Below are 19,766 nucleotides of genomic sequence, written 5' to 3'. Positions count from 1 at the left end.
AGTATATGGTTTGGTCTCCCCTTGAAGACCGGTGTATATTTGTGCTCCTTACATAATTATTTTAAAGTATCCTTGTGTGTATTGTTGATATCTCTGGGTGGGAGATGTACCAATGTTTTATTGATTATGTGGTGTAATAAAGAGGCCTGGACAGAGTTCATCGAGGTCTGCTACACGGAACTCCACGGAGTCGCAAAAAACCTCCACCACACTACACCGAGTTTCGCAAGCGGATGGATTTTGCCAGCGCACCCGTAGTGCATCCTTGCGCTCTATGACAAATTCGGTAACCCCAGGGCATCCCCTAGGTGTCCCAGCATGGGGGGTCTAGTACTTATAAGGAGAACCCTTATTAAATAGGTTTTATATGTCCTGGGTATGGAGAATTTGCACTTTTCTCTTCCCTCATTGTAGTAAATAGATACCCAAAATTGAAGGTTATGATAGGAGCTCTGTGAAGTGAGTATCTACAATATTTGTACATTATCAACACCCCTAAATTCTCCCCTTGGTGTTCCAGGGGTACGGGGTCCTGTAAATACAAGCGGGGTCCTTATATAAATTGTTTTATATCCCTTGGTGTTGGAGAAATTGCCTAGTTAATGTTACCCCATGTAGGTCCCCAGCCACATAGGTAATATGGCAAAAAGATATTAATAACTAACGCTAGGGATTGCCAAAAATGTCATTCAAGGACCAAGAAGAATGGTATTGATAAATCCAACAATATGCTGTTGTTGAATTTATCCTAACATGGACCCAATACAAGTTATAAGACTTTCTTGTTTGTAATCCAAACATCAACCTTCCAGTGGTCTGCCTTGATTAGTCAGAGTTAAATGGAGTAGCCATGCTGGTTTAAGGGGCACCTTGGGTGATGAGCCATCTGGAAGGAGAGGGTTCTCCTCCACAGAAATGCCAGTGCAAAGGGCAGAGGTTGTACACCATGAGCTTCAAAGGAAGAGTGGGAGAGGCAGAAGAAGCAAGGTCCATCGATCTTCATCCCCTCTGAGCCCAGCCAGGTGGCAGGCTTAAGGAAGGAATGTGCAGATGCCAGTGGGAGGGAGACTATGGAGATGAGCCATCCTAGAGGTTGGTTTCGCCAGCTCTTGCCTCCCTGCTAAGACTTCAGCAATATTGAATTTTGGAAGAAAAGTGCTTTCTGGGAGACCATTGTGCCACACATTGGAGGAAATGGTCATGCTCTGGGGTGTTGCACTGCATCTATTGGACAGGAGAGCCATCCTAATTGACACAGGGAATACTGAATAAGTATATTAGAGGGGAAGAGGCTCTCAGATATGCTGCTTGAAACAAGAGAAGAAGATGGGTCTATACTGGAAGTTTGATTTGCACCAACGAGGCCCGGCACTCTGTCTGACTGCGTCTGCTGCACATTCCGGAAATACAGACCTGTGGACCTAACTGGCTTTAAGTGGAATAAAGAGTGGAGTCCCTGACAGCTACAGGTTAACAGAGCTCATCTGGCCATCACCATCAAGAATCCCTAGCATAAAGTGACTCCAGAGGATTTGTAAGGGATTTGTCCAAGTGGATTGTGGGAACTGAAGTCCCAAACTTCCCAGGACCATCTTGGAGCTTCCAGACCCTTGGAGTAAGTTTTGGACACGTTGGTACCCTCAGAGGAACTTCAGGAAGAAGTTCCAGGTGTGTGTACCAACTTTGGAAAAAAGATCTATAAGTGAACTGACTCAAGCTGGCCATCCAATCTGGAGACCTTCAACAGCGAGCCCGCAAGCCCTTCAGGTTTGTCCGGTTGAAAAGCTCCACAGGTCCGGGTTCCAGAGTTTTACCAGGAGCTGGTCAAAAGCCAAGCTAGTGAACCCTCACTGAGTCCAGCCTGGTGAAGAACATCAAGGGACCCCGGAAGAAAAAACTCCATACATTTTTTTAAGTCTGAAGTTAAAATGCTTCTCCAACTCCAACCGCGAGAGTCAAGCCCCCAACATTCAACCGCAAGTCAACCTGGATCGCTGGTTTATCCCGCTGGAAAGCTCTGGAGGTCTGACTCTCATAGTTTGACCTGGAGTTCATTGAAAGGCAAGCCTGTGAACCCTCACTGAATCCCGACTGGTGGAGCGCTTCGAGGGACCCAGGCAGAAAAAGCGCCAGAAAAGTTTCTACATCAGAGGGTAAAAACTTTGACCAAGGTCTACAATGAGGACTGGTCCTGTAGGAGGTGCAACAATGGGATAGCTTGTCCCATTGTACTGCCCTCCTTGCTAACTTCCTGTGTGAAAACCTCAAAAGGTAGTAGCATCTGTGTCAGGCATTTGACTAGAACCTATTTGCCCACATTCATGGTCATAGCTTTTCCAACTACATCCCCTCTAGGGGTGAGAGGAAGTTGCGGCAGAGACTATCGCGGACAGGCACGGAGATTGAACCAATCTCCGTGCCTCTCCGCGATATTTCCGTTTCGCGAGCCTGCCCGCCTCCCACCCGCCTCCTGCCCGCCTTATTAAATTATATGTATAGGCTACAAAGAAACGACTTACCTTATTGCGCTGCAAACTTCTCCATCGCTGCTTCTGCTTTGAAATTGCATATTGCGGGAGCCTGCGCGAGGAATGCGCATGCGCAGGCTCCCGCGCATGCGCAGTTTCAAAGAAGAAGCCGCGATGGAGAAGTTTGCAGCGCAATACGGTAAGTTTTATTTAAGTTTATTTGTAGCCTGTAAATATAATTTAATAAGGCGGGCGGGAGGCGGGCAGGAGGCGGGCGGGAAGCGGGAGGTGGGCGGGCGGCCAACTTCCGTTCCACCTGCGAATGTGCGGAAATTTGCCCCGTTATTCCGCCTTCTTTGCGGAAGGTGGAAAGTGCAAATTTCCACACATTCTGTGGGCGGAACGGAAATGTCCGTCCACCCCTAATCCCCTCCTCTTTTAATTCAATATTAATTAATTTGTTTGTACTGCTCAAACAGACGTTGCAACATGTATACGGTCGAGTTCCAACATATTGGCACCTCCGGTATCAGGGCTTTAACTGTTGATCTATTATTGCGCAAAATAATCTGCAACTGCTTCTGGGCTTTAAAAGAATGGCTGAAATGAGTGCAGATTCTTCTGCAGGTTGTCAGTATGTTGCTGACAATGTCTTTTTTTAGGAAGTCTTGCACCATCGCGTTAATGCAATGGATCAAACACAGGAACCTGAAAAAGCCTCCATCTGACATGGTCTTGACTGTGTTACTGCCATTGTCCGTAGCAACAAATCCAGTTCTGAGACCTCTGGGTTGCAACCATTCATTCACTTTGCTGTTAAATTCCTCCAAGATGTTTACAGCTTTATATGATTTCTCCATGGCGAAAGTGGCCACTGTTGCATGCTGCCAAAGGCTCTTAAATCTTTCTTCAGGACCAAGATCTGCAGATATCTTTTGCTTTTCCCCTGCAAAAGAAATCCAGTGTTCAGAGATGAACATGTAATCAGTCACTTGACAAAAGGTTCACGTCTGTCGTCAGGTGGATGGTGTGAACAACACTTTGCTGCACAGCTTGTCAAACGAACGGCAGCACATCGTGATGCAGAGCTGGAACAGCAACTCTGAAGCCCTGCAGAAGACCAGCCCCATTGTTTAAGGAGTCTGTTATGGGACTTGATTGTCTCATTTCTACCTGATTGCAAGCGGACTGCTGTGCTTCCGCTCCCGCTGTTGCTCTCGCTGTTGCTCCCGCCTCTGCCACCGTTGCTATTCGCGGTCCGCGGCTTGCGGTTTGGCGGCCTGTTTTCAGCCGTTCTGCCCGTGGATGGGGCTGCTTGGATTGCCTATCTGCCACTCAGAGTTCCGGAGGGCCTCTCGCCGCTGCCGCTACTGTATGCAGTCCGCGGCTTGACTGCCTACTGACTGCTGCTGGCTGTTCTGCCCCGTGGTTGGGGCTGCTCATTGTGCCAGACTGCCTGCCTGCCTGCCGCCTAGAATGCCGGAGTGTCTGCTCCCGCTGTTCATGGTCCGCTGTTCACAGGGCAGACACGCGAAAGTGAGCACAGAGGCACTGAACAGCACGTACCAGAAAGTGGGTATTCACCTGGGACACTGCAGCTGCAGGCGGAACTCGCACGGAGAGTGCACTCCTGTCAGCGAGCCCTATAGACTCTCCCAGGCTGTTGTGGGCCCCATGCATGGTGTACTGTGGTCCCTGTAGTTTCTCCCTCCACCACACTAGGGTTGCTGAGGTCGAGCTGAGGGGGTTGAGCAGGATCAAGCCGCACAGGTCAGTGCGGGAGCGGCAGTTCTTTCTGTTCCCCCGCTCCCCTGCTCTCAGTCCCTCAGGCGCGCCCCTCATCTGCTCTTCCTCCCTCACGCCTACGCAGCGTGTAGGTTGAGTGTTGTAGAGTGGTGCAGAGCAGGGATTAGAGCCCCGCCCCTACGGATGACCCCTGGCAGACCCGGACTGGACTGGACCAGACACCATCAGAGGGGGATAACCGCTTCCACACCACCTTCAGCATACGACAGACGCCGAGTTGGGTGGCAACGAGGGGAAAAGAGTGTCTTCCATTGCCTTTGAACTCATCCATGTGAAGACTGTTGGGCAGCAAGGAGTGGCCCAGCTCACCTACCTCTGCTCACCTATTAGGCAAAGAGGAGAGAGGGGAGAGGAAGGTCTTGCAAACAGCCATAATCGCCCCAAGAGCCTCGGGTGGTGGTAAGTGCCTTCCAGTACCACTTCCACGTTATTCAGACGGGCTGCTTATAATCAACAGCTAGTTTGCCACCCTCACTGGTGTAAGCAATCACTGGACAGTGCGCAGAGGTGTTGCTGACAGGTAGAGCGCAAGCTCCAAGCTCCAACTCGCTAATTTGTAAGCAGTACCCCACAGGAGCTTTATGGAGGGGCTAGTCACTATGCCACTTAGGTAACTTCCCCGGAGAAAGGGTACTACCCTTCGAGCTGTCTCCCCCAGGGGTGCTCTACAACAGTCGCCGTCACCGCAAGACAAAGTGTCATACTGCCTCAAGTGGCCAACTGTCACAAGCACGGATTAGTGAGTTTTTCAATAAGCCCGCTCCTCAAACTGGCTCTACCCCAACCCCGACATCGCAGTGCGATATGGAAGCCCAGGCCCACGACCAGCTCTCTTCCCACAGTCCTGGTCATATTAAAAGATCCCTTTCTGAGAGTCCCGTGTCTCCTCCCAGACTCCCAGCTGCCCCTCCCACGCACTGGCCGAGTCAGAGCGCTCCTCCCCTGGCTCTCTGTGACCAGCTGGACTCACTCCTCGATGGTCGCTCCCTCTCGCTCCCTGCCTCACCTCCCCGACCACCTGGAAACACTCCTGCTAATCACTGCCAGACATCGCCTGCAGTTCTAGCGCCTCGACGCCGGACTAGCGCTCATTGCCTGTGTGGTATCGTTATTTAGGGCATATCACATTTTATTTTATTCTATTTTAAAAGCGCTGCATTGCCTGCCCTGTGTAATTTCGTTTTACTTTACAGCATATTTTATTTATATAGCGCCGCATTTACTGGGTTTTAGCTGTCCCCTTCTGTGTGTCCGTGCCCCAGTTTCACTTTCCCTCCCTCCATTTGTTGTGTCGTGGCCCGTGTCTCCTCCCAGCCTCCCAGCTGCCCCTCCCATGCTCCGCCCCCTCCACTATCCATTTAAGTCAGATGGTCCTACGCGCAGCGTCCACGCGCTACGGCCGCGCCGAAGGTTCGCCAAAGGTAAGCCCGTCTACGCCCGTCCGCGCCGGGACCGCGCCCAGCGCCAGACCCCCTGGTCCACGCATTGCCCAGCCCTCCTACATTACTTACGACGCCTCCACCCTCCTAGCCCTTAACCCCGGCCGACTCTCTAACTGCGCCCAAGCCGCTCCTGGACACACTCATGGACCCTTCACATGCTACTCCTGCAAGTTCGACGGCACCAAGAAAAACTCCTCATCCACGATCACACAACAGATATCTGACTCCAACCACCTAAAATGCATCCTGCTCAACACCCGCTCAGTCCACAGACACGCCATCGACCTCTGGAACCTACTAGACACCATTTCTCCCGACGTCGCCTTCCTAACAGAAACATGGATGAACGCCTCATCAGCCCCAGACATCACCATTGCCATCCCGGAAGGATACAAGATCATCCGTAAGGACCGCACCGACCAAACAGGAGGAGGCATCGCTATCGTCCATAAGAACTCCATCCGCATCTCAACCAGCTCAGACGTCAACCTTACCAGCGCCGAACACCTTCACTTCCAGATCAACACCGACCCCAAGACCACACTCAGAGGCACACTCCTCTACCGACCTCCAGGACCCCGTGCACAATTCAGCGAAGTTATCACTGACTTTATCACCCCACACGCCCTCCCCTCCGAGGAATACATTCTGCTGGGAGACCTCAACTTTCACCTGGAAAAGAGCAATGACAGCAACGCCACCTCCCTTCTGGACAATCTCGCCAACCTCGGACTTAAACAACTTGTCACTACGCCCACCCACATCGCAGGTCATACACTCGACCCTATCTTCACCTCCAGCAAACATGTCTCCTTCAGTCACACCACTACTCTCCATTGGACAGACCACAGCTGCGTACACTTCATCTACAATAAGACCACAACTCACAACCATCCTCAACCTTCTCTGCGAAGAAACTGGAACAAAATCACCATCGACCAGATCTCCTCATCGCTTCTCCAAAACCCCCCTGCCCACTCCTCAAACCCCGACCAAGCAGCCATTAACCTCACCCAATGGCTATCCAACAGCGCCGACATCCTAGCACCGCTGAAAAAACGTCAAATCAAACTAGGCAGCAAAAACGCCTCCTGGTTCAACGATGATCTTAAGAAATCGAAGAAACTCTGTCGCTCCCTCGAGAAGGCCTGGAAAAAAGACCCAAACACCAACACCAGGGACGCCTTCAAAAACGCCACCCGCATACACCACCAACTAATCCGATCTGCCAAGAAAGCCGCATTCAAAGACCGACTAGACAACAACGCCCACAACAGCAAGGAATTATTCAACATCGTCAAAGAATTTACCAACCCCTCAGCCAACTCCAACGACATCACCCCCTCTCAAGCCCTCTGCGACTCCCTAGCTTCGTTCTTCCACAACAAAATCGCAGACATCCACAACAGCTTCGACAACCGACCCGGAGACCAACCCACCCAACCTTCTGCAGGACCTTCACCCCTCTTGAACATCCTTAATGACTGGAACCCAATCTCCACTGAGGACACCATCCGCCTGATGAACTCCATCCACTCAGGATCCCCCACAGACCCCTGCCCGCACCACATCTTCAACAAAGCAGACTCCATCATAGCACCACACCTTCGAGACGTCATCAACTGCTCCCTCAACTCCGCCACCTTCCCGGAAAGCTGGAAACACGCAGAACTTAGCGCCCTTCTGAAAAAACCCACAGCGGACCCCACCGAACTCAAAAACTACCGCCCCATCTCGCTCCTACCATTCCCGGCCAAAGTCATCGAGAAAGCCGTCAACAACCAGCTCGCCGCCTTCCTTGAAACCAACAAATCCCTCGACTCCTCACAGTCCGGCTTCCGAGCCAAACACAGCACGGAGACCGCCCTCATCGCAGCAAAAGACGACATTCGAACTCTTCTGGACAATGGAGACACAGTCGCCCTCATCCTCCTCGACCTCTCCGCAGCCTTCGACACAGTCTGCCATAGCACCCTTCTACAGCGCCTCAGAAACATCGGAATCCAAGGAAAAGCACTGGAATGGATCACCTCGTTCCTCACCGGAAGAACCCAGAGAGTCCGCCTCCCACCATTCAACTCAGAGGCCACTGAAGTCATCTGCGGCGTACCCCAAGGGTCCTCACTCAGTCCCACCCTCTTCAATGTATACATGAGCCCCCTCGCGGCCATCGCACGCCAACACAACCTCAACATCATCTCCTACGCGGATGACACTCAACTGATCCTATCACTCACCAAAGACCCTAACACCGCCAAAACCAACCTACATGAAGGAATGAAAGAAGTAGCCGAGTGGATGAAGCACAGCCGTCTGAAACTGAACTCAGACAAAACAGAAGTCCTTATCTTAGGTACCTCCCCCTCTGCCTGGGATGACTCTTGGTGGCCAGAGGCCCTTGGAAAAGCACCCATCCCGACGGACCACGCACGGAATCTGGGCGTCATCCTGGACTCCTCACTCTCTATGAACAGACAAGTAAACGCCGTTTCATCATCTTGCTTCAACATTCTTCGCATGCTCAAAAAAACATTTCGCTGGATCCCCACCGAAACCAGAAAAACGGTCACCCATGCACTGGTTACAAGCCGCCTGGACTACGGAAACACCCTATACGCCGGTATCACCGCAAAACTCCAGAAAAAACTCCAACGCATCCAGAACGCATCAGCCAGACTCATACTAGACATCCCGCGTAAAGACCACATCTCTAGTCACCTGAAAAACCTCCACTGGCTCCCCATCAATAAGAGGATTACTTTCCGACTCCTAACCCACGCACACAAAGCACTTTACGAAATTGGACCCGAATGCCTCAACACACGACTTTCCTTCTACACCCCCTCCCACCAGCTACGATCCTCCAACCAAGCCCTTGCTACCGTACCTCGCATCAATAAAACCACCATGGGAGGTAGATCCTTCTCCTACCTCGCAGCTAAAACCTGGAACTCACTCCCCACTCACCTTCGTCTCACTCAGAACCATCTAGCATTCAGAAAGCAACTTAAAACTTGGATATTCGACAAGTAACTCCCCACCCTTCTTCAAGCGCCTTGAGACCCTCCGGGTATGTAGCGCGCTATATAAATCTTCTGACTTTGACTTTGACTTGCTTATGCTCGCCTGAGTCTCCACATGAGAATCATCAGCCACATAGGCTTTTTCAGGAGGATGTCATCACGATCCAGGACACTTTTATTGACCCATTAAGAGCTCACCCCATCGGCGCTGGAAACCTTTCTGTACCAGACCCTGGCATAGACTTTATAAAAAATATTGTAACAACTACTGTAGCCAAATTATGAGTTCAAGCCCAAGTCCATGGAAGCATCTTGCCCGCCCTTTAAATCTTCAAGAAAGCAGCAGAGACCCGGCAATAGCTCATTCATTATCGAGGTCCGCACCACGATGCAGCCAGGGTGCACATCAAATTGAGCCCAGTGACTCCTCATCTTTAAGGAAGAGCCCAAAGTGTGAAAGTCCCCTGTTATCTAAAAACCTATCCGAACGATTTTTGGCTTCCCTAGAAGCCCGAATTGAGGATTCCATAGCCCATATACCGGGCATCAGCCCTCACTACAATTCTTTTAGCACTGTGCAAGAAGACAAGGACCCATCTGTGCCTACCTCCTCTGGACCTATAAGTCCTTTCTCGGTCTCATTGACATCCCTTCACGTAAAGCAAGACTCAATTGCAACAGCTATGTTATGGCAATCTCAAAAAATGGAATTACAGATTGACTTTATTCAAACTTTGTCTTTAGCACTGTCAGACTTGGGCTCTAGGCTAAGCTCTCTCGAAAGATCTGTAGGGCCTCCGACAGTTCGAACTTTTGCTCCTGCTGTTCAATAATTAACAAACTCTCATCCCTTCCAGAAATTCTGGGCTCGCTTTTGGACAGCGTGAAGCTCAACACCAATAGAAACGGGAAACCAAAATCCACTCAAGAGACTCAAACCGGCTTTTCCTCTGAAGAGTCCTTGTGTGTAGCAACATTGGATGCCCTATCATCAGCGAGAAGAACTATCGCCCCCTACTTGGAATTAAACCTAAAAAATTCACATTTCCCACCCTGCTTGTCATTGGCGACCGGTCCAAGTGATCCCAAAGCTGGCTCGGAGTCCACTAACATCAGCAGTCTAATGCCCATTCCACCAGCGACTAAGCAGTCTGATCTCACTGACCCAGCCCATTTAAACATCATCTACTTGCCATCTAATCCTCCCACCAAACCACCACTGACTAGGAGGGTGAGAAAGAAACTCAAAAAACAATCCAAAAAACAACGTCTTGCAAAAAGGAGATCGGGGCTCGACGGGTCAGGGGCATCTAGTATGCCAGCTTCTGAAGAGAGGGGGCTCTCCTACTTCACCATTTTTAACCAGGCCTCAAAACCTGAAATGAAAACCCCTGAGACTAGAATGATTCTCATGGACGATAATGATGCCACTGATAATCTCCAGCCATTAATGCAGGAAGTGCCTAAGGGAACGCCCCCGGCCTCTGGAATCACTGAACTATACTCTACAATCGCGATGCATGGATCTTTGCAAACAAAAACCAAGGGGACATCCTCTCAAGACCAAAGCCTGGGCAGTCAAGACAACATAGCTCAGCCCCTAAGGGAAGTCCCAAACACATGGAACAGGCCAAACAAATGGTCGGAAAATGCAAAACAAACCAACGTAGGCTTCCAAATTACAACAGAGGGTGTACTGACGGGCCCATCTCTGTGTCACTCGTCAGGTGACCCAACCAAAACTCTTCGGGATCATCCTATACAAATGCAGAGGCCTTCTCAGTCCCAATTGATACATGTCTCGGGAGGCCAAAGCCAACTGGTGGGGAATAGTCATCTATCTGAAGTTCGACCCCAACATCTCAAGGTCCCCGCACCTCTACCTGAAATAGCTGGGAGACAGAAATACCAAAGTCTGAATGCAGAACTTGTTTTCTTTCCTCACTTTGTACACAAGGGCCCGTACGACATCCTCAACAGAAACCACCTCATCAGCTTATTCAACCATGTTCCGGCGCTTTCGGGTGTCACTTCTTCAGATCTTACATTGTTAAAGTTTGCCTCAATACCAGGCAAAGGGGGCTTGGAAGCAACTGTTACAACATGGACTCAAGAATCCTTAAGGGATGCAATCTTTGGGGAAGCCAGCCTCTTTGGGGGGGCATAGAACTGTGGGTTCCTCTACAACTACAAATATCCCCACGTTCTTCAGAATGACCCAATGAGGCCGCACATCAGCGTACTGAAGGGGACTCGGGGTGCAACCCATGTGTGGCTTCCAGATGCTTCGAAAGCGGATAACCTCATAAACATCTCATGTAATAACAATCAACGTCTGGTGAACTGTAAATCTGTCTCCGATACCATTCACAGCCACAATGGGTACTTCCATCGAGAGCCTTCAACCGCATGCTCCCAGCAACACTGCTCCTAACGGAGAAGCCAAATGGTCAGATTCCAAACTGACCATGTCTTCTTGGAATGCGGCTGGGATAAAGTCAACCTTCTCATCCAAATCAGCAGTGGAATTACTCAATAAAAGTGACATCATTTGTTTTCAAGAGTCTTGGGGCCAGATGTAGGTGTCAAAATGCCAGACGGAATCGGCCGAAAATACCGGTTTTCGGCCGTTTCCGACCGGTATTTTGACATTGGTATGTAGGGGCTCTGAAAACATACATATTCGGTAATTTTACCGATTCAGTAATTTTACCAAATCGGTAAAATTACAGATTCTGTAAAATTACAGAATCGGTAAATTTTACCGATTAGGTAAATATAACGATCGGTAAAATTACCGAAAATGTATTTTCCTATGTAGGTAGCACTTTTAACACTGCTACAGGGCTTTCAGGATTCGGTATTTACCATGCAATACAATTGCATGGTAAATAACGAATTCTTGTGTACATGCACATCTGTGCATGTACACCTGTGCCATGTGGCATACAGACATGCCCTAAGGGCATGTATGTGTGCCACATGGCGCACAAGCCAGTTACAGGGGTGCAACAGGGTGTCAAAGTGACACCCTGTCCCCCTTTGCAATTCGGTATTTTTACCGATTCGGTAATACCGTATCGGTATTTGCGATTTAATCCTATGGGCTTCAAGGCCCATAGGATTCAATAGCAAATAGTGATTCTGTAATTACAGAATCGGTAAATACCGAATCCTACAGATTCGGTATTTTTTACCGAAAAATTACCTACATTACATTTACTGATTCATGAATACCGAATCGGTAAAATTCGGTATTTATGAATCGGTAAATGTAATTTACCTACATCGGGCTCTCCATGGCTATTATGAACTTTTTCAATCAGCCCCCCAGACCAATTCCTATGGAAGACCTTCTGGGGGCCTCTACATTTTCATCAAACACAGGTGCAAGATCGCAGCTACTCCCATCTACCGGAAATAAACGGCAGGGCAAACTGTACTAATTACCGGTCTTTCAAATTGAAGCAGGGCCTTTCCCTTTCTCTTAATTAACTGTTACCACAACATAGCTAAAACATCAAAATCAATGGCGACAGTCTTATTGGTCAAACATCTGGAAGAACTTTTATTGGAATTTGCCTCTGCAGAAGGACTGTTACTAGGGATTTCAACATCAGAGACCTGGCTACCAACACCCACTCAGTCACCAAAACTAAGGAGCAAGAAGTCATGACCACTTTTTTAACCAATTACAATTTACGCTCTGCGAAACAAATCACATTGGAACAGAATCCTGGTGCCCATCTGTCGCCAACATTTAAGAATCTTTCGACCATTGACTATATTTTTTTATCACCATTTCTGGCAAATAAATTAATCATAATGGAAATCCCCACTCGTACCAAGAGCGACCATAACCATTTGACTGTAACAATGGATCTGCAAGTGCCTGCCGCTGCCAAAATAACTGAAGTGGGGCATTCAATGAAGGTCGAATTCCACACTCTAGTCAGACAAATTAAATGGGACGCCTCGGGTTCTGATAAGGTGGGCACTTGGCTCATGGGAACAACTCCAAACTTCACGCACAAAGCCCCCACAGACTTTCATCACTGGTGGGACAACGCCTTTGTCAAATTACTAAGACCTCTTAACAGGCCCTGAAGCTCACCACAGATCCCACATGCCTTGCCCGAAGCAAATTTTTGACCCGGTGTTAGCCATCCAAAGAAGAGCCCTAAGAAGGGCTGTGCGCCTGCACAAATCGAAAGGTACTGTGCACACTACTAACAATATGGCCTCACTGCGCAAAGCCGATAAAAAATCATCATGGAAAGCCAAAAGACAAAAAGAACAGAATGAGTGGATACAAATATTTGCCCTGTTAAAGGGAAAAAACCTGACCCAGTTTTGGAACCATATAAACAAACTTTGTTCCTCAAATAAGAACATGGGGAACGTGGTCCGTGAAGAAGATTGGTTCCAGCATGTGATTCAACAATACTGCTTTGATACTCTGGCTCCTGTGAAGGGCGAATTTAGAGATTGTGTCGATCTTTTTCTCTCTCCTTAAAAAAGTCTGCTCTGGTTCCCCCACAGACAGCTGTCCCCCCCATATTGCTTGGGAGATCTTTCTCCAGCTACCAGAAACTCCTTTGTCTCTTCTAAATAATTCCCTATCCTCAGGGATTGTCCCCAACTGCTTTAAGATGGCAGAAGTGAGGCAGTCTTGAAGAAACCAGGAGCAGATCCCTCCATCCCTAGCAATTTCCGACCCATCTCACTCTTACCTTTTTTGGGTAAAATCCTGGAGGCATGCGTTACAAGTTGCCTTAGCACATTTGTGGAACACTCACACTACCTGGACCCTAACCAGGCAGGGTTTAGATCTGGGCATTCCTCGGAATCCATCTTACTTGCAGTCCACGATGAGTTGAGACGCGGAGCGGACCATAACATCTCGCAGGCACTCGTCCTCCTGGATTGTCGGCTGCCTTCGACACTGTCGACCACAAACTTTTGGTCGAACGTGGCGAAAGCGCCGGCATCCATGGTATCCCTTTAAAATGGATTTCCTCCTTTCTCAGTAACCGTCATCAAGCCGTCCGCTTATCCGACTTCATATCGGGAAAAAAGGAACTTACTTGTGGTGTCCCTCAGGGTTCTTCCCTTTCCCCACTCCTATTTAACCTTTACATTCGGCCTTTAATATCAGATCTACGGAGGAGGGACGTAGCCATCTTCAACTACGCTGATGACATTCAGCTCGTTTTCACCATCAATTCCTCTCCTTCTGCAATCGAATCCTTTCAGTCTACCTTGACGTTCATTCGTACCTGGATGAACACAAGTCAACTCAAATTAAATCCTGACAAGACTGAACTAGTATTAACCAGGCCCTCAGCAAACCCCTGGAACCCTAGTTTCTGGCCACCCAGTCTGGGCCTTCCACCTACCCCTGCTGAAACAGTCAAAGGCCTAGGGGTTTCCATTAGCAAAGACCCAAGTTAACTCTGTAGTCTCATCCTGCTTCTTTCACTTGCGCAGGATTAGAAAAATCAGTAAATTCCTCTCTTTCGAGGCCCTGGTTCAGGTCACCTTGGCCTTGGTAATATCACGAATCGACTATTCTAATTCTTTGTATGCCCGGATTGGTTCTTGAAGGCGATGTATTGTGAAGGGATTGTGAAGGGATTGGACCTCATGAAACCGATATGCACAGTCGGTCACGGGGACAGTTGGACAAAGGTTCAAGAATATTTCATGCCATATTAATTTCAGTGTCTGCCGTTTGTACGAACCAAACTACAACTCCCATATTTCGTTAATCTTTTCACAATACATCGTCTCCATGACGATGCAAAGAAACAAACTACAACTCCCATAATCCTTAGATCCAGGAAGTGAGTAATACCCAGAGACGCGAGAAGAGCAACACCGACTAGATGGTGCCGGCCCCTGAACCGATTGACAGAGGTTGGATGGCGTGGACCCCCTGATTGAGTCAGAGCTACAGAATTTTAAAGGTAATCACAGCCCACACGATAGTACAGAAGCGTAAGGCATCTATTGTGTGTCCCAAATATACGGAGACCTGACACCAGTCCCTTTCCTTCGTTTTCAGCCAGCACAAGCGCGAAGAACCGCCGCCAAGTCCAAAATAACTATTGGACTCCACACACGCCTAAAACAAGTAAGCTCTCGTGCTACCATTTAAACCAGCGTTAGGAGCTCAAAATGCACCACATTGCCCTGACAACCCGCTTTTCTCTCATCAGACCTCCACTTCCCCCTAATTTGACAAGTTGCTGCACGCGCAAGAGTTGTAAGTATTCACATGCGAGTTTTATGTTGAGAAGGTTTGAAGTTCCTTCGAGTTAGAGGCTAAAGAGACTTTGTTTTTGTTACAGTTTTGTCAAGCCAGAAGAAATCGAGCACCTATGAGGTAGGATTAGGTCCCCCTTTGACACTGTAGTTACAGAGGTCAGGCTCTCCACCCGGTTGATTCATGTTTGTCCTTCATTTACAGGCACATGGTCCTGATGAGATTTCCCCACACCCAGGGGTTATCGAAACGCGTAGACCCCCTCTACCCAGCATTAGGAATATGTTATTGAATGCCAATCATTCAAAAATCTTCATTTGTTTTTTCCAATGCTATGTCTGTTAATAACTAAATTGTAAATAATATTGTACAGTTCTTGAAGCTAAGAGTGTATATTAATGTGCTGTATTGTATGAGTGTTTGAATGAAAGTTGTCAGTTTGAGAGAAATTGTCTTTTTATATGTAATGTGGAGTTAAATAAGTGTTGTTTGTTTATGTACAGAAAATACTTTCCATTTGTATGGTTTTTGATTTCAAACTAATTAAAATTATTGGATTAATTCCGGACAAATCAATTCCCGAGAGTTACTGTTTAATTCAGTAGGTCGAGTGATCATCCATGATCCAAGTTGAAGTTGGTTGGCAATAGTGGTGCTCGTTTTGGTTTCTAGTGATTAATTTTGAGGCTTGTCCTTATTGCCGGTGAGCCCAGACCCAGTTTTGGTAACGCCGGCCCTGCTGCGGCACTCCATCCTGCGAAGGTCAAAGGTCAATCTAACCCAACAAAGAATCGGGGATTGTATGCGGCTGGATGGGAGCAGTAGGATCGGATGGCTCTGACATGTGGAAGCAGAACTCTCTGCTATCAGCCAGGTAGATCTTTATAGAGATCCTGCTAATTGCAGGAAGGTCCCTAAACAGAAAATAAGTGAGCTATTCTTACAGAGGGCTAGCTTTGTCTGTAAGGAAAAGAACTGTTAGCTGAAGTCATTCAGAGCCTATGCCCTCATTCCGTCTAGCTCAGGGGAAGTTTACTCTTATCTTTCACATTTTACATTAGCTCACCATAGATTTATTTTGTTACGTTTTCGTCAGAATTTCATTCCATTGATGATTGGACTTCCAGAGGGGAAGTTCAAGCATGCTAACTTAAGCCCTTGTCCCCCCAGACGGATTTACATTTGGTACTGTTCTGCAAATTTTACCAAAGAGAAAGAGAAGCGTTTATTCTCCCTATTTTAAGATGCCATAATTTTAAACAATGTAGGGTGGCTTTGTACCTTTTAAAATCCCTACATTATCCGTATGTATGTTTCTCGGTTGCATCATTCTTGTGGGCTTGCACTATGAAAAGAAAGTTGCTAGGTCTGTTATCTCAATGACTTAAAAGGGGCTCCGAACTTTGACAATGATTTTATACTGTTTTTCATGGTTTTTATAATATCAATGTGTTATAATGAAATTGTGCTTTTATGATCTATTTGTAAACAGATCGAATACAAATTTTAAAGAAAAAGAAAGAACTGTTTTGGTAGTTCTAAATGCGTTCTTCTTAAGTGAAGTCTGTCTGCTCCGTGTCATAGCTATCAAGGCTTCAGCTCAAGTTAAAATTACTAACAACTGTACTGGACCTAACAAAAATAGTGACATAATCCATTGTGGTGGACTACCATCACCCCAAACAATAATCCAATTTTTCACAGAACCCAATTAACCATCCTTGTCTATTCCATGAGACAGGAAGAATGATTTGAAGGTTATGCCTTTACAGCGCCCAGAGTGACAGGCTGGCTTATCAGGGGCACTAGAGTTATACAATTCTGCTGCAATTTTCACATGATTATGGATTTGTTGCGTTTGTCACACAATCCATAATTTGCTGCATAATCTGCAAATGTTAACAAAAAAAACGTGTTTCTAACTCAAATAGATCAAATGTTAATTAAAAAACATGATATTTGTGCTTAGCAAAGGTGATTGGTCATTTTATGGTTGCTTATTGCTGTATTTGGGTGTTAAATTGGTACTAAGAAGGTGAATTATTTTCCCAGACAGTGTTAGCAAGTGTAATAAGGCCATAATAATGAAGATATTCTATGTACCGTATTAAGCCTCATCAGGGGCGGTCTTAAGCATGTGCAAGCTGTGCACCTGCACAGGGCCACCAAACCCCAGGGCCCGCCACGCTAATATGTATCCATAATATAATAATCCTCAGAGGATGGGTGCATATTTGTGTGGCGGCCCCTGGCAGGGATTTCGCAGCCTCGGGCTCTGTTCCACTTCCAAACAACCTGACCACCCCCTCTTCACTGGCCTCTGCGCTCCGCCCCGCCCGGACCCCCTCTTCCGAGCCCCCTACCTAAGCTCCCTGCCCAGGGCCACCATGAGCCTAGAGCCGCCCCTGTCCTCATAATTTGCCTTTTCTTGCTGCATAATTTATTCGACCCTGATGCATAACTTGGTCCTACCCTGGCGCATAATTCCAGTGGCCCTGGATATCACTTTTAATCTTGTTCTTTTTCCTGTCATGAGGTTCGATTTACTTCCAAACTAATGTCTGGAGGAGGACAAGGGCTGTAGGGCTAATTTGGGTTTCATGATACGGATGTGATCAAAAGGAAAGGAGAGGTGGGGGCTGGGGCTGGGGTTGGGTGAGCCAGAAGGCAGGTGGTAGCTAGAAAAGAAGGACACAGTTCAATCAATCCATTATATGGGCGTTGATTTATGAGACAACAGCCAGGGATTGGAACAGGAGCTGTAGACATTGACCTCACATGAATGCGCATTTACCATACAGCAAGCATGTCCGTGGTTTGACGTGCTGTGCTAGTTGCAATAAAAAACAATGTGTAATGAGATACGTATTGAGGTATGGAAATGGGAAATTGTTGCACGAGTTTACTGACTTGTAAAATGACTTGCATGGATTCAAGACTGCCAAATAACTTTGATTCAAAAACGACTCTGGTGGGATTCGAACCCACAACCTTTGAATGCCTTCACAGCCTGCCTAGAAGTCCAACGCGCTATCCATTGCGCCACAGAGCCACCTGTTGCATTCTGTGAAGACGCAGAACATATTTCTATCTATGACGAGTCTCCCATCTGTGGGATCAATTTCACATAAGTGACAAATGTGAATAGTTGGTGCAAGTGCATGTCGAGGAACGAGACAGAGGAGGACGGCGCTCGCTCCACATGGAGGTCTCGGGGGCGTGTGAGATATTTTGGGCCGGGTTATTTTTAGGATGTTGACCCCGCCCCTCTGTTACTGTCGGTCACCACTACAGAACTTTAAAACTCGTGTATCCGGACTCCCCGGGGCCCTATATGGGTCCCGATAACTGATCTTTGCTTCAGGGGTTCCCACGAGGCGTGTGGTAAAGTCACACTCGAAGGCTCCCTTTGCACTTTCTATTGGGTTTAAGTTTTTGTTTTTTTTTCAACAGTGAATTCACGATACTGATCCAGATTACACGAGGGTCACGTGGCCCATCTTCGACGACCCTCCTCCTCCTGCTAGATTGACAGGTGCCCGGGTGGGAAAGGCCCGTACATTTTAAGCACTTTCAGTTTTGGTTTGCATTAACCGCATAAAGAGAGGAGCCTAAATCAGGCCCCGCATAGAAGGGAAGCCAGATGCGCCGGCCTCCCCCTCCCAAAGGTTGCCTGAGCCAGGGGTTGATGACCATTAAAACAAGCATTTGCAAAGCTAATAGGTCACGCCTATGCAAGAGCTATTGGCCACTGGCGTAAAGAAACATGAGGGGCCCCCTGCAAAGTACAGGGAGGGACCTTTACTCACTCAGGACCTCTCAGGCCAGGGTACTGTGCTGAGGGGTCCGCCTGAAGCTTAGGCCCTCCTGCACTGCGTTGTTATTAGGTTTCGACCTGGCGAAAGGAGCACGAAGTGCTCCTCCCAGATCAAAAACTTTTGTCAACAGTATGGATGTTCGGACGGCCTCTGTTTGCCATTGGCTAGCTCCATAAATGGACGCTAGCCATTGGCAAACAGAGGCGTCCGTCAAATCCCGAGGCGACTGGTGGGCGTTCCGGCAATGTTTTTCCCTCTCCACCCTTTTCGCATCGTCATTGGGCGGTGGGCGGAGTTTCGTTTTTTTTTTTGCTGTTTGTTTTCCTCATTTCATGCCGACCACGGCCGCCGGAAGAAGTCCAGGTGAGTGCGTTCCTTCCCCCCCCTCCCGCTGTCCGTGCGCCGTTCCCACCCCCCCCCAATGTCCGTGTGCTCGTGGTGCTTGTTCCCCATAGACACCACCTGGCCGTTACCCTCCCGAGTGAATGGCTCCCTTCACGGCCCCAGTCAGTGCCCCCTGGCCCGGGGAGCGCAGCGCCCACTATGCAGTATTTGCGCAGGGTGGGGAGGGGTGGTAAAAGGCAGTGGTTGCTGCATTAATGGAGGCGGATCAGTCTTCGCTGCGCCGTTCCCCGGGCGGGTTCGTGTACTCGGCGAAAAGGTGGGGGTGGTCTGTTGCTCTACTCGGGTGTGGAGATGGGGTGGGCGTGGTGTTCGTCTTCAAGATCGTCATCAGCGATCCGGGATTGGCCGAGCGCTTTTCCAGCATCACCGCGTCACCGGGAGCTCGCCAAGGGAGCCGCACAGTGATTGGCCGATCGACCACGGAGCTGACGACATCAGGGTCTCGGCGAAGGGGCCGCGCTGTGATTGGTCGAGCGCCTACGTCGGGACAGGAGAAGCCCTGCCATCAGAAGAAGAGGGCGTCCTTCGGATCGAAG

At 48.5% G+C, this 19,766-nt stretch overlaps 1 long non-coding RNA gene and 1 other non-coding gene across 5 annotated transcripts in view; both read right to left on the bottom strand.

Moving 5' to 3' along the window:
- The window catches only part of LOC144807895 (uncharacterized), a 267,320-nt gene that overhangs the window by 159,808 nt on the left and 87,746 nt on the right, over positions 1-19,766 (bottom strand). The window lies entirely within an intron of this gene.
- Positions 17,971-18,059, bottom strand: TRNAR-UCU (transfer RNA arginine (anticodon UCU)). Its single transcript is given in 2 exon segments — positions 17,971-18,006; positions 18,023-18,059. It is a non-coding gene; the product is annotated as a tRNA-Arg (tRNA).

This window comes from Lissotriton helveticus, chromosome 1_2, assembly GCF_964261635.1.
Source record: "Lissotriton helveticus chromosome 1_2, aLisHel1.1, whole genome shotgun sequence".
Classification (NCBI taxonomy): Eukaryota; Metazoa; Chordata; class Amphibia; order Caudata; family Salamandridae; genus Lissotriton; species Lissotriton helveticus.
This window is presented reverse-complemented; position numbering and strand designations above follow the sequence as displayed.